This window comes from Rhipicephalus microplus, chromosome 3, assembly GCF_043290135.1.
Source record: "Rhipicephalus microplus isolate Deutch F79 chromosome 3, USDA_Rmic, whole genome shotgun sequence".
NCBI lineage: Eukaryota > Metazoa > Arthropoda > Arachnida > Ixodida > Ixodidae > Rhipicephalus > Rhipicephalus microplus.
In genome coordinates, this window is record NC_134702.1 from 206,842,884 (window position 1) to 206,870,424 (window position 27,541).

The 27,541-nt window shown below is 46.4% G+C and overlaps 1 pseudogene; it reads left to right on the forward strand.

The window, feature by feature from the left end:
• Positions 1-3,545: 3,545 nt before the first annotated feature.
• Positions 3,546-27,541, forward strand: part of LOC119184010 (uncharacterized) — a 38,182-nt pseudogene continuing 14,186 nt past the window's right edge.

A 27,541-nucleotide genomic window follows, 5' to 3' on the forward strand; every position in this document is an offset into this window, starting at 1 on the left:
ATGTTCAAGTTAGCGGTACATCTATGGGCACAAGAATCGGACCAAACTACGCAAACATATTTATGGGGCTCCTTGAAAACAAATTTCTTGCAAATTGTGAATATAAGCCATTTTACTATAAGCGGTTCATCGACGACATTTTCCTAATCTGGCACCATAGTGAATCGCAACTTCTTTCTTTCATAGCAGATCTTAACAACGCTCATCCGGCGATTTCTTATTCGCACTCATATTCACCTTTGAACATAAGCTTCCTTGATGTCATGGTCACTCTACGTAACGGGAAGCTGATAACTAATCTTTACAGGAAACCCACGGATAGGCAGCAATATCTTCACTTTAGTAGTAGTCACGTGAAACACAACAAAACTAGTATTCCCTACAGCCAAGCAGTCCGTTTTAAAAGAATATGCTCTGATAGCAGCGAATTTTCCCGCCACTGCGAACAACTTCGGAGCGCGCTCGAAAAACAGAGCTATCCGGCCAGCATAATCACAGACGCCATCAAACGTGCAGAAGAGCTTGACCGTTCAGACCTGCTGAGTACTAACAGAAGACCCAAGGATTGTTCGCGGACTAATCTAATTTTGACACATGCGGCCTCAGCTCCAAATGTGAACCATATCTTTAAGAAACATTTTAACATTTTAATACAGAGCGAGCGGCTCAAAGGAATCTTTGCAGAACAACCACGCGTGGTCTACCGACGATCGCGGAACCTTCGTGATTTACTAACCTCATCTAAAACCACGTGTGCACATCATGAAGGCTGTCATCCCTGCAACAAACCACGTTGCAAAGTGTGCGCGCACATGACGACATCTAAAACAGTTTCAAGTACATCGTCCAGTTTTTCTTTAAAGATAAATGGGAACTACACGTGTGATAGTATCAACGTCATCTATCTTCTCGAGTGTTCAACTTGCGGTGCTCAGTACATAGGTCAAACAGAGACAAGTTTCAGAATTCGTTTTAATAATCACCGTGCACATGCCGTAAGCCTCCCTAACCTACCGCTGTCGAAGCACGTCAGTATGCCTGGCCATGGTTTCGACAAAATTAGGGCCACGATTATTCAGTCCGGTTTTAAGACAAATCACGATAGGGAAGTGAGGGAATCCTTCTTGATTCACAAATTTAACACCATTCGTTCAGGTATCAATGAAAACGTAGGAAAGCTCACCTGCCTCGCACTATAACAGCACGACTTCTTAGATTAGTAAAATATTTTAGTGTATATTAAATTGTATGATAGTCAACCGTGGTTTCTTTACTTCTGAGCTCTTTTACATGTCCTGCCAACCATACTGTGCCCCACGTGTCGATGCGCAATGAAATTTGAAACTTTTATATTCATGCACCCGTCACATGTCAGTCATGTCAACACAAGGTCCTGACAGATTACCATTTTTTACTTTGATTGTCCTAGCTGCAATACCGAGAGTTCATCACGTGAGCCTATAAAAGCGGCTTCATTGTATCATACCTACTTACTCTGACGAAGGCCGTGCCACGGCCGAAACGTTAGTAAATACGATCCTTTTCTTATGTGCTATCTTCAAGTTATTTCAATATAGAAAATACCCGGACCTGTCGTGCCTTCCCTTCAAGTTCTATATATATATATATATATATATATATATATATATATATATATATATATATATTAATGAGATCTAACAGACAATAATGCCAAGAAAATGTATAGGGAAAGTTATTAGAACCAATGTAATGCAAAGAAGAAAAAAAAAGTGGGTGAAAAGATAACTTGCCGTGAGCAGGGCAATTTCACGGCAACTTATCTTTTCACCAACTTTTCTTTCTTCTTATTTACATTACATTGGTTCTAATAACTTCCCTATACATCCCTTAGCATTATTGTCTGTATTGGCATATATATATATATATATATATACATATACGTAGTGTTCAAGTGATGTCACTTCCGCCGTTGTCGCCCTCTCCCGCCATGCCTGGGTACCTTCCTGGGTATCTACGGCAGTTCGCACGCTGCAGCGCGGTTTGTTGGGGGCTCGTCATCTTTTGCTGTGTACAATGTTGAAAGGGAAGCATTGTGGTTTTTTTGCTGTCGTACTTTAACGAGCTCATCTGATCAAAAAGGCCTCGCTTGTACGCTCGATACAAGACCAGAAAATCAAGATCTGCAACACGTATACCAGCCACCGCGTACACGGGCTGCCTGCCACGACCTACGAGGGCCCATTATCTCGCTTTCACTACAAACACCACAAATCGCGTGGCCCAAGAACAAGTGAAAGCCCAAAGTCTCTCGAGCAGCAATTTTTCCAAGCATTATGGATTATGGAGGCCAATGAAATGCAAATGCTGGGTGATCGATGTATCAGCATGCCTTCGCTTGCTCTGACTAAAAAAGAAAGCGAGTTTCTGGCTTTGACACAATTAATTGTGAACTTGTGCTGAGCTGTGGCGTTGTAACCATATAATGAGATGATGATTGTCTTGCTGTGATGCAATACATTGCGCGGTGGTGTTCCGTCATGAGTATATATTTCTAGCATTTTCGTTAATAAAATTTCAGTTGTCAGCGCTCTTTCTGTCCTTGTATCTTCTTCTGTAGTTACATCGTAACTACTCGTAGTCTTGCGCTGTACAAATATGTTGAATCCCTATCACTAACTAGCCCAAGCATCTGTCTTATCAAGTTATGAAATAAAAACACTGTATACCCAAAATTTCCAAAACAAAGAAAATTCAGAATGTACGATTTGAGAATAAATGACCCAAGAACAGTACAACAAATTTATGAATGATGCATATGATGGTTATATTCAAATAGACAAAGAAAACTGGAAGCGAGGTGCCACCTCATTGCTAGTGCAGTGCGGTATAAAGCATTGCTTGATTTTTTTTTTGTAACACATATGAACTCAGTTTTCTCAATAAACTTTTGTTGTTATTGCGATAAGAGCCCACAAGTGTTTTAATATAGATGGATGTTATGATATGATCCCACTATAAATACAAATGTCCAATGAAATTCGCTGTTTAAAATTAACAGGGTTGCAGGCACTATAACCTTACTGAGTCTTGAAAGGTCGCTTCACGGCATTGCGAATATCCCCAAAGTGGTTGGTTTCACTGCACAGAGAACCTATGCGGCAGTGAAACCACCTTTCAAAGCGATTACACACGGTGAAGTATGTCTCACAGGCGCAGCCACTCAGTGATGTTCCGTGCAGGAAATTTTTGTTTTATCGGGGAATATTCGCCTGTCATTTTGAGCCAAAAGAAATCTTCGCAATATTGCAGGGTATTTCAGGAATGGTTAAATTCTCATATGACGACCGATAATTAGCGGTCACAGTGCGCCTTCATCTGCTGTTATCGGTTCTGGTGCATGCACCACGCTAGCAGAATCCTTGAGATTTGATGTACGCGGAGCGATTTCTAGTTCATTATTGGTGTTAGACTTGAATCCCGCAATGTGCAGTGTACTATCACTATATGAATGAATATGCCATGGCTTTGTTGTGCGGCAGCGGGTAGGCTAGTCATGATTTCAAAAGTGGCCAGTACACCATACACGTGTAATTATAGTGTTTGCTAGAGATGAGCGCGGAAATGAGTACTGTTATGCAGGGAAATATGCTGGAACTTTCGTCAACGTTAACAGGGAAAAATCCCCGAAATAGGGAATTTTCATGTCTATGACTGCGAATTCTTCGGCGTAGAACGAAACATTACTGGCCACAGTGTACATGCTGAATCGGCGGTGACGTCAGACCAAAGCGATCGCTCCACGAAGTTCGTCCTACCACTTTGGTTGTGACCGTCAAGTTTGTACGAGTGCCGATCGCGTTGTTGCACAATATCGAGGCACAATGGAGGAGATGCGTCAGCCACTTGAGGTCGTAAGAGATGACCAGCAGTCTACTGAACACGAGTCCGTGTTCCGAGCGAACTTGGCCGACGAAGACGCCGTCAATGAATGGATGGAAGCCTACAGCGTACGGACCAACACTTCTTGGATTGTCTGGCGCGTCCAGAGTGCTGGGGAAAGGTGGGTTTGTCTTGTCGATGCCATTTACTGCACTACAGCCGTTTGAGCGATCATTTACACAGGGCTTACAGCTGAAATCATAGTTTCGAAATTCCGAGCCGCGCTACAAGGCAATTTTATTGGTGTCATGGCGGCAGCTCCATTTGCGGTAATGAGGTTGCTGCGGCAATTGCGCCGAGATGTGAAAACTGCTACATACTGAAACATTTCGACCGAAGAGGCACAATTAACGCTGAGCGTGCGCCAAGACGTTTTCGCGGTCTTTCGGCGAGAAAAAAAAAGTGGTAGGCGATCGAAACACGAGTGCTTGACCATTTTTCAACATGGCGAAAAAACGCGCTCTGTCCCGTGTCCTCTACGCGCCTACTTGCGCATCATATTCAATTGTGCTGCCAATCGGTAGTCTAGGCTCCTCAGGGCATGTGAGCCAAACATAGCGCAGCACGTGAAATATAATTTACAATTCTTAAACATCTTCAAATCGTTCGCTCTTCTCTCCCCCCAATGATGCCGTCAACCCAACCGTGCCATAAACTCAAAGTGGACGGCCACTGGCTGATATGACACCCCGTGATGGGCAATGTTACCGCGGCCGTCCCAATATGCGGCGATGTTCGCTCGTCGCGCTGCAAGTAGCTTAGCATTCCAAGAAAAAAAAAAAAAACAAAGGCGACGCGCGCTGGCGAACAGGTCTGCCTAATCTTGTCTTTTTTTTATACATGCTTGTGTAGTTTTCAGCCCGCTCGCTAGTACAGAAAGCACTTAAAAACGCGACCAACCCCATTAACTCTGGCCATACTTGACACTGAAAATTGTTGCGGCAGTCGATTCGTACGACAATGAACTCCTTTAAATAGCCATTAGATGACTACTTAAAAAATGTAGCAGGGTCTCTAAGTTACTGCTGTAAATTTTAGTGCTCATTGAACAACACAGATAAGAGCTGCATAGTCCTAAAATCTCTCCAGGCCAATAACATCTAGGTGGGAACACCAACAGTGTAGTAGACACGCCACTTGGCAGCTTAGCGTCCTTCCTGTCCGTCTTTTTTTGCCTTGGTTGCTTCTGCATTCTGTTGATGCTGCTGGGGTTCCCACGAAGACTATATACCAACTTGCCCAACAAGCCATCTTAACTCAATAAATGAATACTCAACAGAGATTATTTGCTTGAGCTAATGATAATGAAGAGGCAGTTGACGAAAGCCACCTAGCTCTTGGTTGAGCTCACAATATTCATGTATAACTACCATCTGTTCGGAAACTTTGCCTGCTGCAACCGGTCTTGCACTACTGCAATGACATGCGCACACTGCAGTATCTTGAATGTGGCAACTTCAGCACCGAAGCATGTGCCCTACCATAAAACTTTGCTTGGTGCATATAGATTGCAACATTATGTGTCATTTCACCTAGCAGGCTCTGCAAAAGCTACAAGTATTGGCCTAACCAGCGATGCTGAAAAGGGTGGTAGCTGAACTTGCCATGTGTTGTAGCAGGCTCTTGGTATAAATACCCAACTGATGTTAATGTCACGTTCATATACTGCCCGTCTCTATGCAATTCTGCGACAAATTCTAGATGCCTCTTTTTTTTTTCTGGCTCGGGAGGGGAAGAGGGGACCGTCGCAAACAATACCAACTACAACTTATTTAACACATTGTCAAGTCAGGCAAAAAAATATTCACTAAGTTGTGGAGTCCAAAATATGTCATAATTGCTGAAGTTAAAGGTTATTGTGAGTATTGAATAATTCTTTGTTGCTTTCAGTCAACAGTCTGTACAGACAGAGTCCTTTCCTGGCGTGCACCGAGCCAAACGATTGTTCAACACTACCATCACCTTCATGATGGCATGGCAGCTGAAGCACCTCTGGGGTGCCCCAGTGAGATGTGTGACAACCACTCATATGGTGCTCATACAATCGTACGGTGCTATGCCATTGCACAGAATACAACATACGAGCAGCCAGCTGCAAATGTGATAAAAGCATAGCTATTTCAGCAGTGCAACTGTGAAAAGAGTTTTGTACTTCTAGTTATTCTTACTTAGGTAATTATATTTTACAAAGCAGTGCATTATGAAAGAGCTTATCCCCATTTGCACCCATGTGTGTCATGCAGGATGGCTTTTCACAAAATTTGGCGCTGCCAGCACCACACAAAGAATAAGAAGAGTGGCCCACGCAATGCCAAGTGCATGGCAAAAGTTGACGTAAAAATAAAGCTGGCCACGTTTGACACCAAACGCAGGGACAAGTATCTGCAGAGAGAGGTGCCTCTTTCTGCAGTGATACGAATCGATGACAGGCACAGCCACAGCACCGACTCAGCGGATGCTCTGCGACTACTTCGCGGCACTAGGTCAACAAGGCAAACATTCCTCCGTTACTTCAGCGAAGGCATGACCCCTAGTGAAGCAAGGAGACTGCATGAGAGCAAGCTCTCTATGGAAGATGATGGCCCTGCAAAGCTGGCCAATGCGGCTTTAAATCCGCCTCAAAGAACGGTCTACCACTGGCACAGCGTTTGGAGGGAGGCCTGTTTTGGTGGTACCTACATCGACCCAGTGCTGAAACTGGAGGAAAAGGCTTCTTTGTATGCAGCTCAAGGTATGTCTAAACTTGTGGGAGAATCTGTCCTCTACGTAAAACAGTATTCATAAGCATAAGCACTCATTTTCAATGTGTGAATGGTGAAGTTGTAGCTATGACAAATTACAGACACATTCAGCACAAAGCCTCATCTACTTGTGATTCATGCCAGTGGCTTAGTTGTACACTGCACCTGCCAGTCAGAGCATACATTTACCATTATTTTCTTGGGAAGTAAGAAATGATGTATTTACTTTGAAACCCACAACTTTTTGATGAATTTATGTTCCTGTGAAATCAGAAACATCAAATTCTTGGAGTAACCTTGAGTATGGCAAACTTAAAGCCCAAGAGGTGCACAGGCGGTCGGAGTTTCAAGTGGCGAAACCAGATCGGATTGATAGGGAAACCGAAATGATGAAAAAGAAAGGGGGGAAGAAGAACATATACATGACCAGATAAAAGAAATAACAAACACGTTATTTATTTTCTTTGAGAGTGACACTGACTTATTTTTAAAAGGTTTTTGGTTCAAGGCATAAGTTGGCAATCTAGGCCAACTGACACATTGCATGAGCATCAATTCACAGGGAACCAGCATTAATGAAGCTCGCGAGTCAGCCCATAGAAACAAATTGTGAAATATAAAACATGAAAAAAAGAAATGAGATGCCTCAAACTGGCCGGCCTATGTTTCAATGTAAGTATTTATCTTTGTCAAAGGCATTTTGTCCTTGGCTGTTACATGAAAGGATTAGTTGTAAATGTCATTAAAGGAAGTGTTGAAATTTTGGAAAGCATGACAGCAGCAGCAACCAGAGCTGTACAGAGTGGCAGCCACACAGGTCAATCTAGAGAGGCCATTTAAACTTGGGAGAAAATAAAAAAAGAAAAGAAGCGTAAAGCGCAAGAATGGGACAAAGGAAGGCGATACAAAAATGGGCGCTGACTGTCAACTGAAATTTTAATTGACAAGATCAAGGATACACGGATACAAAAAAAATGGTTAGATTACAAATCTTCAGTCATGTGCGTCACATCAAATTGATTTTTTTTTTTTTCGAACAGATTAAGTAGTGGAGTGCTCACACATCTATGGCCCCTTTGGTGGATGGCAAAAGCCTCAAATATCTCCCGTGCGAGCCTTTGACAACAGCATTTTAGGACTGTAACATCCGACAGACGAAGGCATGCTGCAGCCATGCCTAGCACAATGTGTGGCTAAATTACTACAAACACCAATCTTTACATGAATTGACACGTTTGCGAGGCCTATAACTGATGCACCTCCCAGTCTGTACCACAGACACACAGCCGCTTGAACACTGAATTATGACATATATTGATCACTGGATGAACGGCTTGTTATGTTTCTTTGAACAGCTTGCTCCGCTTCCTTTCTGTTCGTTTGCATGGCGGCACATTCCGCCTAGCTTGGTGGCACCGATTGCTCTCACTGTTCAGGAAAATGGTCAGGTATCTTAAACCTATCTTATCCTGGTCCTGGCGCCATACCATTGAAGACTGAGAAGTAGAGCCGAAACAGAGAACACCTTATTTGACAGATGCGAAACTAAAAAAAAATTCAGCAGATCCCATATACTTTGGGACTTCACATTATGTGAAGCATGCGGAGGGAAGGTGGCCGTGTTGTAACTTTTTTTTATTCAGCGACATGTTATGAAATGATGCTAAATATATGTACAAATGTTGCAGGAACAGATGCATATCGAACAGTTGCAGATGTTTCTATAACCAGTTGTTTGCACTTGCACAACGGTGCCATCAGTAACATGAGTATTAGCAACACCAGAAGTGATAAGCTGATTTGAAGGGTTTGTGCTTGCGGGTTCGCGGCTATGCAGCTATGCGGGCGGTGCGAAGAAGAAGACGACGACGTTGTTGGGCTGTTCGAAAAATACACAACGGCTGCCATCTTGACTGCTGGAGTACTTTTCTACTCTAAAGTAGTAAATACATTCGCAACATTTTGGTGGTGGTGGTGCTGGGTACGACGCAAGACGGAACTTCGAAGCGGACGTGTTCTCGACTGCCCGACCATGGCAACAGAAACCATTTCTGCCGCTCCTGTTTCAGCCGCGACTCCGGCGCAGCCTGTACAGCCGGTCGTATTGACGCAACCGCGCGACCCTGGCAACTTCTGCGGCACCGACCATGTTGACGTTGACGACTGGATTCCGAAGTTCGAGCGGTTTGCAGCAGTGTACCGGTGGGACCCTACGATGATGCTCGCCAACGTTGGCTTCTATCTCTGCGGAACAGCTGGCGCGTGGTTCGAGGCCCATGAAGCGGACATAACCAGCTGGGATACTTGCAAACAGAAGCTTCGTGACCTGTTTGGTAAGGCCGTCGGACGCCAGCGGGCCGCTTCTAAAGAACTCTCTGGTCGGGCACAAACTACGACCGAATCATATGTCACCTACATCCTTGACGTCCTCGCCCTTTGCCATCGTGCCGACCCCAACATGTCCGAGGAAGACAAAGTAAGCCATTTACTTAAAGGCATTGCAGATGATGCTTTCAACATACTGGTTTCCAAAGACTGTTCCACCATTGATGACATCATCAAAGAGTGCCGCCGATTCGAAGAGCTGAAGAGTCGCCGGGTCGCCAAGAATTTCTTGCGACTTCCGAACACGGCCGCTACGTCATCTTGCGAGGACCTTCAGTCGCCATGCAGTCAACCACATAACAACGAGAGTGTAGTTCGCATCGTTCGTAGAGAAATCGAGGCCGCGTCTCCGTCTTTTCTGACCCGCCCATCTGATGATCGACCAACGATCTCGTTGATCCAACAGGTCGTGAGAGAGGAGCTGGCAAACGTTGGGCTGCAGCCTGTATGTTCGTTGACGGAACCTCGGGTCAGTACCATAGCGCCTTCTCCTGCACCAGAAAGATTCCGCCGCTATCGTGATCCTGCTCAGTGGAGGACACAGGACGACAAGCCTATATGTTTTCATTGTCATGGTGTAGGACACATCTCCCGCTACTGTCGTTTCCGCACGTATCCACCTCGGTCGTTTCCTGGCTATCGACGTGACGACAACCACCGGCCCCTGCAGTATGGCGCTCGTGACGATGGACCGTACAATGGCACTCCTGCGACACCAGTCCGCCGGTCCAGCCGTTCGCCGTCCCCGCATGACCGTCGCTCCAGGTCACCTCAGCACCGCCGCTATTCGTCGCCCCACCCTTGTGGACGCCCTTCTTCGGAAAACTGAGCAATGCAGCTCCCGGAGGTGACGCTGCATTGGACTCCCGACCTGAAAACCCTCTGCTGACCTTGACTACGGACAAGAACCTGCTTGATGTAGAAGTGGATGGCCTTCCTGTTACTGCCCTTATTGACACCGGCGCACATATTTCAATTCTGAGCTCTGACCTCCGTGCACGATTAAACAAGGTCCTTACGCCGCCAGAGTCCCTATTTGTACGTGTCGCTAGTGGAGCGACCCCGGCTGTGCTCGGAATGTGCACCGCGCGTGTGAGATTCGCCGACCGCCAGACGTCCGTTCTATTCCATGTTCTCGCTCACTGTCCACATGACGTCATCCTTGGACTCGATTTTTTGTCCGACCACTCCGCTGTAATTGACTGCTCAGCCGGCGTCGTGCAACTTGACTTGCCTGCGGCCACCGAAGAGTCGGAGATGGTACAGAACAAGCTTTCGTGCGCTGAGTTTGTTCGCCTCCCACCCCAAGCCCTAACTTGTGTCACAGTTGAACCATATCCCAGTGTTCCGGATGGGGATTACGTGGTCTTTCCCTCTCCCGGTGTTTTACTGGCCCGCAACGTTTCCTCCCCGTACACCATATTAACTGTCACAGCGAACAAGACGTGCCTTCCTCTTCTGAACTTCGGACTCAGCCCTCAAATCCTACCACAAGGCATTGTTCTCGCCACTCTTTCACCGTCACACGAGTGCCAGATCTCATCAGTGTCACGTGAACTGGCCACAGTCGCCTCGCCGAACCCGCATAGCACCGACGCAGCCAAATCTACACGGCTCAACAATGTAACTAAGATGATTGCCTCAGACCTGTTGCCGTCTCAGGTCAAAGACCTCACTGATCTTCTCACGAGCTATTCGGACATATTTGACTTTGACGGTAGGCCTATAGGACAAACATCGCAAGTCAAACATCGCATTGATACCGGTGATGCAGCTCCAATTCACAGGCGTCCCTATCGAGTGTCACCATCAGAGCGCCAAGTTATCCAACAGGAGGTGAATAAGATGCTCACAAAAGGCATCATAGAGCCCTCATCGAGTCCGTGGGCGTCCCCTGTAGTCTTAGTTAAAAAGAAGGACAATACCTGGCGTTTCTGCGTGGACTATCGGCATTTAAACAAGGTCACCAAAAGGGATGTCTACCCGCTTCCTCGTATTGATGATGCCCTGGACTGCCTTCATGGCGCAACCTATTTTTCTTCGATAGACTTACGCTCCGGTTACTGGCAGATCGCCGTGGACGACCTCGACCGGGAGAAGACCGCCTTTGTAACGCCTGACGGTCTCTACCAATTCAAGGTAATGCCGTTTGGCTTGTGCAATGCGCCGGCGACGTTCGAGCGGATGATGGACACGCTTTTGCGCAGCTTTAAATGGTCTATCTGCCTGTGTTATCTGGACGACGTGATTGTGTTTGCCCCAACCTTTAAGTCTCACCTCGAGCGCCTTTCCTCAATTCTTTCAGTATTTCGAGAGGCTGGGCTCCAACTTAATTCTTCGAAATGCCATTTTGGGCATCGCCAAGTTACTATTCTAGGGCATCTCGTTGACTCCTCCGGCATCCGCCCCGATCCCGACAAAGTCCGAGCTGTCCTGGATTTTCCTGTACCGACTTGTGTCAAGGACGTTCGAAGTTTTGTGGGCCTATGCTCATATTTCCGACGATTTGTCAGAAACTTCGCAGAGGTCGCACGCCCCCTCACTGATCTTTTGAAGAAAGATGTACCATTTGAGTGGGGTCCTGATCAAGCCACGGCCTTTTCCCAGCTCATAACACTTCTGACCACGCCACCGATTCTCGCCCACTTCGACCCGTCTGCTCCAACCGAGGTCCGCACTGATGCTAGTGGCTACGGTATTGGCGCGGTTTTAGCCCAGCGTCAATCCGGTCACGATCGAGTTCTTGCGTATGCCAGCCGGCTCCTTTCTCCTGCCGAACGCAATTACTCTATTACGGAACGCGAGTGCCTGGCGCTTGTATGGGCAGTTGGTAAATTCCGCCCCTATTTATATGGCCGGCCTTTCACAGTTACCACTGACCATCACGCTCTATGCTGGCTTTCAGCCCTCAAAGATCCAACGGGGCGCCTTGCTCGTTGGGCTCTGCGCCTCCAGGAATTCACATACACAGTGGTTTACAAGTCTGGCCGTTTACACCAAGACGCCGATTGCCTCTCTCGGTACCCCGTTGACGCTCCAGACCTAGTAACCGACGACGCGTCCATCTGTATTTCCTCGCTCTCTGCTTTCGGCAACATGGGATGTGAGCAACGGCGTGACGCGTCCCTACGAGAGCTAATCGACCGCCTGAACACAGGCTGTACAGACAGTTCGCTTCGCATGTTCGTTGTCATAGACGGCATTTTATACCGCCGCAACATGCACCATGTGGTAAACGAACTACTACTCGTAATACCCACTCATTTGCACTCGACCGTACTTCAGCAACTACATGATGTACCAACGGCTGGCCACCTTGGTGTTGCCAGAACGTACGACCGTGTCCGCCGACGCTTTTTCTGGCCCGGCCTCTACCGTTCTGTACAACGTTATGTTAGGTCTTGTGAGTCGTGCCAACGCCGCAAAAGGCCAGCGGTACACCCCGCCGGGCTCCTTCAACCGATCGACGTACCTGCCGAGCCTTTCTATCGTGTCGGCCTCGACCTGCTGGGCCCTTTCCCTCTTTCTACCGACGGTAACAGGTGGGTCGCCGTCGCCATAGATTACTCGACCCGTTTCGCAATTACGAGACCTCTTCCAAGCAGCTGCGCTACAGATGTCGCCGACTTTTTGATTCAAGACGTCATCTTACATCATGGCGCTCCTCGTCAACTGGTCACCGATCGCGGTCGCTACTTTTTATCTAAGGTAATCGATGATCTACTTCGTTCTTGTGCAACCAAGCACAAGCTTACGACGGCCTACCATCCTCAAACGAACGGCCTCACAGAACGTCTGAATCGCACGCTCACTGACATGCTCGCCATGTACGTGTCGACGGATCATCGTGACTGGGACATTGCGCTACCCTTTGTCACTTTCGCTTACAATAGCTCACGCCACGACACTGCTGGATATTCTCCCTTTTACCTTTTGTATGGAAGAGACCCGACATTGCCGTTCGACACGCTTGTACCCAACCCTGCCGACCTGTCCACAGCATATGCTCGCCGCGCTATTAGCACCGCGGAGAAAGCCCGTCAGATTGCCCATCAGCGCCTTTCGGACTCGCAGCTCCGTCAGAAACGTAGCTATGACAGCCACCATCGGGACGTCCACTTTAGTCCAGGTGACCTCGTTCTTCTGTGGACTCCGTCGCGGCATGTTGGTCTGGCTGAAAAGCTTCTACCCAAGTATTCCGGACCTTATCGTGTGCTACGGCAGGTAACTGATGTTACCTATGAAATAGCACCTTTAAACCCTTCGATACCTTCCACATCTTCCGACATCGTCCACGTCGCTCGCCTGAAGCCGTACATCTCGTCCAACACCTGCTAACAAGCGCCGGGTCGGCGCTTTTCGCCGCCGGAGGTCGATGTTGCGGGTTCGCGGCTATGCAGCTATGCGGGCGGTGCGAAGAAGAAGACGACGACGTTGTTGGGCTGTTCGAAAAATACACAACGGCTGCCATCTTGACTGCTGGAGTACTTTTCTACTCTAAAGTAGTAAATACATTCGCAACAATATGTACAAATGTTGCAGGAACAGATGCATATCGAACAGTTGCAGATGTTTCTATAACCAGTTGTTTGCACTTGCACAACGGTGCCATCAGTAACATGAGTATTAGCAACACCAGAAGTGATAAGCTGATTTGAAGGGTTTGTGCTTGCAAGGATGGTAGCCCTGGACACTGGTACATAAATCCACTTCTGCGCATGGCACCTAACTACAATGCATATTTACACAACATAAAGGTTGTAGCATAGGAGTAAATATGTAATCTTTATGAGATTGCATAGCCAGCACTGCAACCACATTTGACGTTTCACGAACATTACGGTCTATTTGAAAAATGGTTCCGAGATCTAGCATGGCTCTGTGGTAGAATTCTTGATTGCCTCGCATTATGCTTGGGTTAGACTCCTGCTGGCACCCTGAATTGATTGATATGTGAGGTTCAACGTCCCAAAACCACCATATGATTATGAGAGACGCTGTAGTGGAGGGCTTCGCAAATTCCAACCACCTGGGGTTCTTTAACGTACACCCTAATCTGAGCACACTAGCCTACAACAGTTTTGCCTGCATCGAAAATGCAGCCGCCGCAGCCAGAATTCGATTCCGCGACGTGCAAGTCAGCAGCCGAGTACCTTAGCCATTAGACCACCGCGGCGGGGCCCTGCTCGCACCCTGACATTTTTCTTTGTGTTTGTCGAGTAAACGCTGCCGCTGTCAGTTTTGTCTTAAAGAGGCCCTGCAACACTTTTTGAGCATGGCCAGAAAATGTTGCCATTTGGTAGAAGAGGCTCCCGAGAACACACGGGCCAAATATTATAGTGCAGTACGCGGCTTGGAATTTGCAATAAATAAATGACCAAAGTCAGCTAAAAATTGCTTTCTTTCGTTTCAACAAATGACGGAGGAAGCTGAAAAATTATTCAAAGGCCATCTATGAGCCATTCGCTGATTTTAACATGGCGCGTTCGGTCCTTACAGGGATCGCCGCGAGATGCCGCAACTTGTCCCCACGCCCGCTCGCGATCACACAGAAAAGACCATGTATTCAAAGCGAAAAAAAAAACAAAGAGAAAGTTTTCAATGACAAGCCCCCCCCCCCCAACTTAGCTCCCAGAGCTTTCGCCGGGATGAGAGCAAAGCGAATGCGATTGCAGCATGACAAATCTTTGCGAGTCCCCTCATACCGGACGTATTCTTAAAATTTTTGCAGCGTTTAATTCGTGAGGCAATATGCTGTTTTAGTGAATCCATTCCATGGTTACTTAAAAAGGTGTTTCAGAGTCCCTTTAACGTTCATGCGTTACAATGGCCCATGTGTGTTCTTGTCGTTTTTGGGTAGATACCAAGTGTCAAACAGCTGTGGCAAGGTATATGTGCCACTGTTTAACTGTTTAACAAGAAGTGTTTAACAATACATATAATGTTATTTATGTTTTGACCAGCGTGTCATAATCATCAAACCCTCTCATATTAATTTAGGTTCCCACCAAGTTAAGGAGATTATCACGTGAGCACCCAGACGTAAGCGGCTAGATAGATAGATAGAGATAGACAGGCAGATAGATAGATGCCACCACCGCAACCAGGATTCGATCCCGCACCCTGTGGGACAGCAGCCGAGTACCTTAGCCACTAGACCACCGCAGCAGGGCTTAGATTAGATTAGATTAGATAGATAGATATAGATAGATAGATAGGACAGACAGACAGACAGACAGATAGATAGATAGATAGATAGATAGATAGATAGATAGATAGATAGATAGCGAAAGTGCATGCAGTACGCAAAGAAATGCTCCGCATTCATAAGGGAATGCGGGCACCTGCACGGGTCCATGCTCTCTTGATTTTGCTCATCTTCTCTGCTCTATCTGATACTAATTTGTAACAATGCTCACTGATGTAGCCTCTTTCCCTTTGTCATTAATCGCTGTGTAGCTGACAGTGTGCTCGTGGAGAATCAATAAATGAAGTACAAAAAGATTGCAGTAAACCTGAACTCCACTCGTACTTCAAGGAGTCAAAATATTTTTGCTGCAATTGATTTGTGAGGCAACAAACTCCGACAATGAGGTAATGTTATGATCGCTTGAAAAAAGCCTGCAAGACGTTTTTAAAAGGCAAGGTGAAGCTAGAACAAAAACTTACTTTGCAGGAACACTTTGCACTGTACAGAGAGCAAAATGGCCATTAAAAGTCATGCGCCTGAAGATTGTTCTTAAAAGACCACCCGCCATTCCACATAACTTTCCAGGCACTCACATAAGTGTGACTCGTGGTGGCAGCAGTGCCTGCTGGGTAGTGGTCGTGGTTACCCCCATCATGCGACGAGCTCATAACCTCGAGCTGGCAAGGGAGATCGTCTTTGTTGATTCGACTGCCTCATGCGACACCACCAAATGCACAGTAACAGTGGTGCTGACTGCGACCAAGGCTGGTGCTGTCCCACTCGCAGTACTAATTCACAAGGAGCAGAGCACCGATGGCTACCTGGCTGCTTTCAAGCTCCTCAAGGAAGCCCATCCTCTCTGCTTTGGAGGCCAACCAGTAAGTAAGGAAGTAGGCACAAAATTGTAAATTTTGTGCACAGTGAATTGCTATATATTAATGCCATCCCAATTCTCTACAATAGCATTGTTAACACAAACTTACAAGAGCAACTAGTGAAGAAAATGTAGAGGCCAGTGCTCAATGCGTGGCTTGACTATAATTCAGTATCTGAACTACAGGTTTTCCCGCCCACTTTAATCCAAGTGCCAATGACTAATTAAAGTGCCAGTCATTTTAATCCACGCACTAGAAACACTAGTTTGCCGCTTTATACAGTATAAATGTGAAAATAACGTAAACATGAAGTCACAGGAAGAACTTTTCCTTCACCTATGCATGCTTGCGCTTATGAAATGAAGTGCGCATTGCTATTTCCTCCTAACATTTTGGTGTCATAGCTTCAAAATAAAAAAAGAACAGTGTGTGTTGATTGCATTTATGGGTACTAAGAGTATTTGCTCATAGAGTCAGTGTATGGTTCGTCGCTACTGCATTATTCTGGCTAACCATGTACACCATCCCATATGCATAGATTCGTGTCGTCTGCTAAGCAGACTGCTTTCGGCTACTTATTCGCTGAGGGATTCGCAGTCGTCTGCTCAGCCCGGTGATAACGGTGATAGACAGATGGTCACCAGGGCCTTTTTCAAGCCCTTCTTGCGGCTTTTAGCCTTGGCGACCCTCCAGTTTTTGTATGGTAAATAAATAAAGTTTGATTTGACTTGATATTCATTCGTTTTTGAAATCAGAAACAACCATTTAAAACTCAAGTTGCATTTGTTTCGATTCATTTGGAATTAGGTTTTTTATAAAAGCATAAAAAGGGAAACTCCTGTTTTCCTATAAAAAGACAACGCTAGTATTCCTGAAGCGTGTTTGCTTGAAACACGCGTTCATCGAACACACATAATTTTGTTTGAATAAAAGATAACCAATATGAATATAAAATATGACTTCCGTTTTCCACATCAGGGTCACGAGTTTGCGTCTTATGTGCCCTGCAGGACGAAAGCCTCTCAAATGATTTCTAATTTGCTCTGCCCTAATTTATTGAGCGTGTACCTGTTTCTGACTCATCACTGCCCACAGTCAAGTTCTTCATATCTTGTTATGCATCCCGGCACTCCAATAACAATATTATGTCTGCCGCATGTGGGGTCTCGGTGAGGTGAACGAGCGCCTCGCCACGCCACGCTCTTGGAGTGAACGGACAAAGCAGACGCGGTCGGTACAAAGCACACCACATACATAGATTTATTAACTAATTTAGACGACGATATCATCCACCGAATGATACACAAACTTCAATTAACACGCTACCATACAAACAACATAACGCAGTGACACACTAAACACACACCAACACACCCAACACACTAACATATACCCAAGGCGGCGTCGCCAACGCCTGACTTTCCACGTGGGACTCCGGCGCGAAGCCCACGGTGCCGAGCACCGGGACCCACGCTACAGACAACCGTTCGCGGCAGCCGCCACGCGCAGAAGAGACTCGCTCAACGCTCGCCCGCCACCAAGGCCTGCCTTCCGCCAGGGGTCACCGCCGGCGCTACCACTCTACCAACAGTGGTACTCAAAGCGAACACAACGCCATCTATCGCCTGGCGGTGGTCTGTGGCGTGTTTCTGTGGAATACGGTGGTGGTTGTGTTGCTGTGTGCGCGTGCTTGTGGTGATCGTGTAAACATCAGCAGCAAAGCGAAGCGACCCACCTTCAAGAATGCAATCGGCGGACCAATGAAAACCCCGGGCCTGTCAAGACGCACTTGGTACGTGATGACATGCATTACTGCATATTACCCAGCGCAATACAAACCTGAACATCTAGGCCTAACGCGCTGAGACCCGCACGACAAGCAAACGGACAGCATGCGCCACCTATGTCCCGGCAAACATAACTAAAATCGGAACTCTCCCAGGCGGCAATTTCAAATAGAAACTGGTGCCCAGCCTTAAGAATAGCCTATCGGTAACATATAGCAAATAGAGGCAGAACAACAACACAAATCGAACATCACACCTACACAAAATAACACTACCATTTTATGAGAAATTATAGCAACATGACCCGGACTCGCCGAGGTGCCCCAACAAAAGGAACCAGTGCCCGTGTAGAGGAGGACTCGTCGGACGGAACAGTAATGGTAGAATGTGAGACCTGCCAAGAATGGGCAAACATTGATGACACCCCGTTCTCCAGCACACAAGAAGCCCAGGCAGGCAGATACACGTGCAACCTCTGCACGAGACTCGCAGCAATGCAGGCTTCAATCGCACTTCAAGAAATAAAACTGCGTGCCGAACACTCACAACAAATTAGCCAAATAAAGGCCGAGTGGGAAGCTGCTCAAGCGGAAGCTAAAATAGATAGGCAAAACCTACACACTTTGCTGAGCACAGAGCGCAACTTGCGTGAAAAACTCGAGGAAGAGATTGGTACCCTCCAAACCCAAATAAAAAAACTCGAACAGACAAACTGTACTCAGGACGCCCAAGAAAACGGAGACCAGGCTACCTCAACACCTCGACACGACTCCGGGACACCAGAGCCAAAACACCCCTCAGACAAGCAATTTCGCAGCCAGTGGAAGGAAGACACTCCATCACAGGGCACAAGCAGGATAAGTGAAGACATTGAGCACACAGTTGAGCTAGCAGAGGAAGGCAATCCTGGGACACAAGTGGGCAAAAAAGGCCGACCCTTGAAAACAGAGAACACCAGCCAGAAACAGCAGCAGCTCAGCGCTGACCATAAACAGAAACATCCCTATCCTCAAATGCAGTCAAATGACCATCCACCACAAAGCAAACGCACTGTAGTCCTAGGCGACTCCAATGCCCATCGATTGAAAAAGCACCTCCGTAAAGCTATACATGATCAAAGACTACGCATCACTACAAAATCTGGCGCCAATCTTGAAGAAACACTTCACCGAGCTGAAGGAGAAATTCAGAAGGCAAATGCCACCAACACAGAGCTGCAACTAATAATACATGTAGGTACTACTGATCTTTTAAATAAAGCAGACATTAAAAAGACCACTGACCACCTGAAGCAACAACTGACTTACTGGAGCCAAAAGACACCCAAACACCACTACATAGTCAGTGCCATCCCTGAACCGAAAGCAAGGGGTCAACAATTTGCTACAGCATGCCAAACATGGAACACGGCAGTTCAAACGGCGTGTACAGCATTGGGCCCCAGTGTGCGGTTTATGTCAGCAGCTGCCCAGCTAACCGCAGATCACCTGGATGATATCCACTACTCGGAACAGGCAGCGGACCAGGTTGGCAGTCAACTAGGTGAGGCCATTAAATCTTTTTATGGGACAAACAACCAACGCGCCCACAACACTGGAGACGATCAACAAGACCAGATCAAAGGACAGTGCAAACGCTACTGAAAGCAATGACAACAGCCCTAGGCAAACTAGGACAGAGAAACCGGCACTGGTAAGCAACCAAGCAGGCAAAGCCATACGCACAACCCCCCCCCAATTTCAGTCCTCCAGAGATCATTGTCAATCACTTTCCAGAAAAAGAAGAAACAGAAGAACAAAGCAGAGTGAAGTGAAAAAAGAACTCACCATATGCCTACTAAACATGCAAGGAACAAACAAACTCAAGTGGGCTGAACTCCAAGACCAAGTGAACAGACAAAAAATAGATATCTACGCTCTAACGGAAACTCACCTGCGGGACGACGAACAACCTCTGCTCCCGGGGCTAGTATGGCAAGGAAAGAACAGAAGCAAAGGACAAAAACGGGGTGGAGGCATTGGTTTTATTACACCGAAGAGAATCACTGTAAATGGGGACTGTCAGGACAAGGAACACATGTGGATAAAAATAAAGATTGACACACGTGACCTGTACATTTGTGTCATATACATGGCAACAGGCCTCGAGGAACAAAAGTGGAATGACAGCATTTACGCATGCCTCAAGAAAGACATTGAAGAAACCTACAAAGGCCAACCGGTACTACTGATGGGAGATTTCAACTGCCACATAGTAGAATTGGATGGTCACGAAAAAGATGCTGCTGGCTTCCGAAAATTAATTAAACAATGCAACCTACAAATAGCAAACCTCCATCCAGCTTGTGAAGGCACCTACACATGGTCACGCAGAGCTAACAAATCTGCTATAGACTACATACTTTACAATCAAGAGGTAGTAAGGCAAGATATAAACATCACAGCTCTGTACATAGACGAAGACAAAACAAACAGCTGTGGAAGTGACCACAACCGAATGAAACTGTGCCTCAGACGCCATCAACCCCATCGAGTAAACCGGCCCGAAACTACAAAAGCTCACTGGCGAGTGAAAGAGCAAGAGCGCCTGGATGAATTTTCCAATAAACTCGAGTCAACATTAACAGAACCTCTAGCATACGAGGAATTCGCAGAAAAATGCCTGTCAGTAGCACAAGAAACCATTGGGAAAACTAGTGAAAAAAAAAGGACCAGAAACACACCTTGGTTTGATGGAGAACTGAAGACAGAAATTCGCATTCGCAAAGAATTATCCAGAAGGCACCGACATACGCCCAATGAGTCGACAGAAAAAGAGGTAATTTGGAAGGAATACCTGACCCAAAAAAGAAAAGTAAAGGAAATGGCCGCAAAAAAGATAGACCAGAAATTCCAAAAAGAAGAAGAAAACCTGCATAAGGATCGTAACCATTACAGTCAGAAGTTTTGGGCATACATAAGGACACTGGAACCAAAGGACACCCTTCAGGAAGATCCACTCATACTACTTACTGAAAATAGCATTCCTCTACATACCAAAGAAGAAATTGAACAGCACATAACTAAACATTTTGAAAATATGCAAACCAATCCAGTAGATCCATCACCCCAGATCAGCAGTAGAAAAAAGGACAAGACCAGCACACCTGAAGAAGAAAAGCTGACTGGCCCAATTTCTAAACTAGAACTAAAGAGACGCATAAATGATCTAAAAAACCAGAAAGCAACAGGACTCGATGATATACCCAACGAATTCCTGAAAGCATTCAAAACAGAGGCAAAGGAAATGCTACGCGGCTGCCTCAACGACATTCTGGCAAGCAGAAAAATACCAAGAACTTGGAAAGAAAGCCGGGTAAAGCTGATTCACAAGGGAAAGGGAAAGGAAACAAGTGACATTGGGGCGTATCGCCCCATAACAATACTGAGTAACATTCTGAAACTCTTCAATACAATCCTGAATCGCAGGCTACAAAACCACTGTGAAAAAACCTTAATCTTGTCAGAATCGCAAAATGGATTTCGCCCAAACAGACGGACAAGTGACCATATCTTTACCCTAACCCAGGCAATAGAAATGAAAAACAGAGACAAATCTCAACTATACCTGGCATACCTGGATCTACAACAAGCATATGACTCAGTGCCGCACTCACGACTGTGGGAGAAGCTAGAAAAAATTAATATTGAGGAAGACTTCATCAAATTACTAAAAGCACTATATGCAGAGTGTACGGCAGTGTATGAACTGGGCAAATATAAATCTAGACAGGTGAAACAAAATATTGGACTCAAACAAGGGTGCCCACTATCGCCAACATTATTCAATATTTACATTAACAGCCTACTAGAACAAGTAAATAGAGAAGGACCAGGGCTACGTCTTTCCACCGTAACAACTGAGCGCCAAGAAATCTACACTAAAATTTCATGCTTGGCATTTGCCGATGACATCGTATTATTGGCTGAATCCCCAGCGGACCTGCAACATCTCCTCGACATATGTTCTCGCGTAGCCCACGAAGATTGCCTCACATTCAACACTGACAAAACACAATGGATGGGCATAAACATTGATGACAAAGACATAACATTCACCATCCAAGGCAACACCATCAAGAAAACAGCAACATACAGATATTTAGGCATAACAATATCAGACCAAAAGAATTACCTTGACAAACACCAAGAATTACTCCTAAAACAATCCAACCGCCTAAAAGGTAGGGTGTGGCACCTGTCACGGCATTCCTACAACCCCTACAGGGTAGGCCGCACACTTTGGAAGACTCTTGCCGTGCCTGCAATAACCTACGCAGGTGACACATTGGCGTACTCTACCCAAACAGTGCGATGTTTGGACCGCCACCAAAATGAACTGGGGCGCTGGCTACTGGGAGGCAGCTTTGCAACAGCAAACGCAGCAGTAACAGGGGAGTTGGCCTGGTCAACTTTCGAAGCACGCGAAGCAAGGTCAAAAATACAATATGCGGGCCGGCTAAAGTTTCTACCAGAAACAAATTACAGCCAGCGCATATACCTACACCTTCGATACAGGGGCATAAAAACACAGTGGATGAAACGACTGGCTTCTCTGGAAAATAAATTCGGCCATAACACAAAACTGGAAGAAGCAAAATCGGAACGAGAATGGCGTATAATAACAAAAAACACTATAACCGAAGCCAGCACAGAGATGTGGCGCACGTCGGCGGCAAAGAAAAGGAGCCTACAGTTATACCTCGAATACAAGCAGGCTCCAGACCGTGAGCCATTTTACAGGGGCGACCGGGAAAGCGCCCTCCTGTTCCAAGCCAGGACGGGGTCACTGCCCACGCGGAAGCGGCATTGGGAACTGTTCGACACGGACCCGTCGTGCCGCCTATGCGGGGCCACGGAAGAAACCATCCAACATATCCTGATGGATTGCCCGCGACTCGGAGCGAGGGACCTACCCAAGCTAAACCTGGCGGAATATCTGGGTCTCCCAGATGATCCCGTCGACATCCGAGTCGAACACACCGAGAGTGCCAAGCGACGTCTAAAACTCTGGGACAGACTGTGCTGGCAGGTGGACAAACACCCCGACAGTGTCCAGCGCAACGACGGGCCGACAGAAAATATCTAAACGACGCCGACGCCACTGGATAGACTTGGCCGAGGGCACGTTTCCCCTGGTGGCGAAACTGGCAATTTACTACCAGACCTTTCTTTCTTCGAACAGTAAAGTTGAAAACGTGTGAGTGCGTGTTCGCGTGAAGTGCGTGTAAAACACAAAATGTTTTTTGACGGTGGCGCTGCAAGCGCCTGACTGGTGATGTGTGTGTGCGTGTGTATGGATGTGCGTTGAAGCGCACAACTTTGTCCTGTGGCGCTGCTGGCGCCTGCCCTGTGCCAAAAGGGATTAGGAGCACCTACTTACTTACTTACCTACTTACTCACCACCGAAATAAAGCCTTGGGGCGAGACACGTGCGCCACGCGGCGCAGACAACTTTACAGGGGGGGTGTCAGCATCCCCACACGCATTACATGACCTGGCCCAGACATGTAATGCTATACAAATCTAATTATGAGCTTTGTTGACGAACACAAAATATCCTTGCTTTTTTCTTTCATTGCTATTAAAATGACTCCACCCGGGCCAAGCACTCATCTACAAACTTGTACATAGCACAGTATAAGCACTGCAAACATGGCTCAAGCGAACCACGGAATTTTTGTTTCCTTGAATACTAGCGGCGAATACTAATAATAATGATTTATTCTACTTTCCGACTATAGTATTTTATATTGTAGAAACTGCATTTCAAATGCATTGCCATTTACGCCCCGCCCCGTATTGTGCTTTTTGTGCATGGATTGAACTGACTGGCACCTGAATTCAAGCCATTGGCGATTGGATTAAACATGGTGGCACTTGGATTAAAATCACTGGCACGCGGCCTGATTGAGTTGGCACTTGGACTAAATATGTTGGGGCTTGGATTATATGTTTGGCACATGGATTAAAGAGGTTGGCGCTCAGATTATTTCAATGGCGTGCAGATTATCTAAGCTGCCACTTGGATCAAAGTGAGCGGGAAAACCTGTAGTTTCCTATGGAACTTCTGTAACTACTTCTGAAGACATTTCTGAATTCGCATAGTGTAAGTAATGACACAATAGCAAATAGCTCCATTAAGCTGGACCAAAAAAATAAAAAGTTGTACCAGGACAGAAATTATTTGTGACAAAAACAAAAGTCAACAATACTGCACAGACTAAGCCACAGGAGAGGGCCTTTGTGGTTCTTGTGGGCATTTATAGAAATCACCTACATGCTCTCATCATCATCACACATTTGGCTATGAATTCTAATCTTTCCCATGTGACACCATCATTGTGGGTGAAGTGTGCCTGTTCTGTGCATTTCACTCAGGCTAGATAAGCGTTTCTCAAGCTAAAACATGTGCCCACACCATAGGTCGGCATAGCTTCTGGAACTCTCTCAGGCTCATTCATGAAATATGTCAGTCTGTTCAATTTGCCTGCACCACGTGAACCAGTTCACGATGTTATGCGTCTTGCCATTCGTTTCAGCGGTGCAGCATTGACAACCTCTGAACCCTGCCATTCATTTCTAAAGGTGCAGAAGAGGTACAGCGCTGGTTCACGATTTTCCCGCCCCTCCCACACTGACAGTGCCGGCTTTGTGCAGCGGCGCGTGCGGCTGAGCAGACGACGCAATACTTTGGTGTAGGCACCATACCTGCCTCCACTAACACGATGTGTTTTTTGCTAAGAAGTTTGTGCCTCATAAACTGTATGCATAATCATTTGGCCATCGGTCAGTGTTACCTTAACGGTGTTAACTAAGTGAACAGAAATAAGGCCTGCATCAGCACATCGTCATTCGTTTTGGGTGTTGCACTGTGCCTGCACCACTGAACTTGCGCTTCACAATTTCTGAACTTTGCATGCACAGCCGTGAACCGGTTTCAATTGGTGCAGGTAAATCAAATGCACCTTGTATATTGAACTTTCCACTCATTGTACTCAGACTCACAAAATTTTTTCTGAGCTGAACTCACCCAAACTCTCGTTCACACATATTTATTTATTTAACAATACTGTAAGCCTTTGTACAGGCCCATACAGGTTCTTAAGCCGGACTCACTCAGACTCAAACGCACCAAAACATTACTCAACCGCACACACTCAGCCTCAGACTCACGGCTGGACCTGAGTGTGAGTGAGTACTACGAGTCAACTCATGAGTTCATCAGAATGGAATTAGCTTCTTTGATTGTGGTGTCAATGCTCTTTAACACCAATATCTGATGTAATCGGTGCTCTTCTTGGTGCCGCTTCACACAGCATCTTCGAAAACGAGTTCCGAGTGCTTCCAAACCAGTAAAGTCATTTTTCTTGGAGGAGATGTTAAAATATAATAGTCGAGAAATTCCCTGGAAGACTTAGTTTGGGACTGCCAAGGTGCCCCCTTGTATAATTCAAATGTCTAATTAATAAATATTGAAACGGTGTATGAAAAACACTGCTTTGGAATACCTATGAATAGATGTGAGTATAAATGTGAATCTAGGTAAGGCTGAGTAATGCTGAAAATGTCTAGGTGGAACCTCAAGTCGGCAAAAGAAAGTGGAACTCACTCAAGAAATATATTTTGCGCTTTAGACACACTCGGACTCAGACTCTCCAAAATTTTGCTTAGCCGAACCCGCTCGGACTCACACTCACTAAAATTTTCTTCAAACAAACTCTCTCGGACTTCGACTCACAAAAATAGTGCTTATCCAGACTCAGACTCATAATGTGAGTCTGAGTGAGTCCGTGTGAGTTGGCCAATGAGTGAGTTCGTGGACCTATTGCCCGAACTCTCTCTTCTTTTTAATATACTGGTAACAGATGCAAACTTACACTTGTCTTTAACCTTGAAACTTACCTTAAATGTTACTGCTCTCTATAGTTTATTAAAAAGCAAATACCGAACTCAAATTCAATAGTAAATTATTAGCCAAGGCTATTTATATTTTTTGATTCACCCACGAAAATTGTTCTCACAACAGCCACGACTTTTCTATGCCTTTATAACTATGAACAGCTTTCAACTTTATTGCATTGTCTGCCAGGCCCCACAGGTATTCATGACTGACAATTCGAGTGCTGAGAAGGCCGCCCTACAGCAGACATGGCCGTCAGCAAGGCAGCTTTTGTGCCATTTTCATGTGGCACAAGCGGAGTGGCGCTGGCTGACATCTCACAACTCTGTCGACAAAGACCAGAGGAGACGATTCATGTCTGCCTTCCAACTGGCAAGTTTTTTTGCAATCTAGTTGTAACTCTAGCTCTAAGATACGAGGTGCATTCGTTGCATCTGCACTTAGTGAACAAATTCACAATGGTCTGCTATTTTAGCATTCGTTTCATGTTTCCAAGATGATGGCGCTGGCGTAGCAGCATAGGTGCATAAAAAGCACAGCTGTCCTGCAAGGCTAGTGCATGAATTACCTTCACTTCCTCGCGATATAATTTGAAGTGTATGCCGCACAAGATTCCCTAATCTGCAGATGAAAACGCAGACAGTATTTGTGTCCATTTTAATCACATTTAAAAAGTACACCAGTAAACGTCTGGTGGGTTCAAATGATTTCGAATGCCATAAAATGAGGCTTGTACAAATATTCAAATGCTTTGAATATTTAAGGGGGGACACGGGTTTTAAAAGCCGAAAAATCGTCAAAAAGTTGATTTTTTGGAAATGGCAGTTTTGCTATTTCCATCCAATATTCTACCATTTCGCCAAGTTTTATGCAGTTTGAAACGATATCTTAGCCGTAATATCAATTTTAGCACCAGTGCCAGCTAAATATGAGCCAAGAATTTGGTAAATAAAGCGCCTTTTCCGTGACACGCGACGGCCGTCATATTTGTCCGACAGCCGCGAATCATATATCGTTTGAAAGCGCAGCCTCTCGTCTTGATTTTCGCGCCATTTTCGGCTCCGAGCGCGCGTTGGCTGTGAAGATATCCCGATTCAAAAAGAAGTCCCAACACGCGCAGTAATTGGCCAGTTACGGCACGTGACCCGCAGCGGGTCACGCCATTGGCCTGACAGGCATCATCTGCATCACTCCGCGGCGACTGTGCGCACACCGTACGCGTCAACTGGTTTTCGCACGTGAGCAACGATGTCGACGCCGTCGCCGAAGTTCGCTACGAAGTACAAATTCGGAACAAAAAGGAAGAGGAAGACTCCGTACAACTTCCAGAAATGCGCTGCTGTGCCACCACCAGTTCGGTCGCTTGGATTGTCGCTCCGTCAGTCGAGGTGGATTCGAGATTCGAGGGTCGCTTCGAGGTCGCTGTCGCTGAGATGACCGCGCTGAGCCTCTGCCCGGTCGTTCGCGCGCCGCGCGCGCTCCCCAGGAGTACGGCACCCGTGCTCGGCCGTCCAGCCGCTGTGGCGGCACGCGCGTGACGGACTCGTGCGCTCTCCAACTACTTGGACTGCCTGCCCTTGGGCTACCTGCCTGTGCCCCCCCTGCTTGCCACCGCCGTTCCGTGAGTTTTCTCTCTTTTACCGTGTGTTTATGCGGTTGATCGGCGTGTGTATGTGGCGCGGGGACACGGTGCTTCGCGTG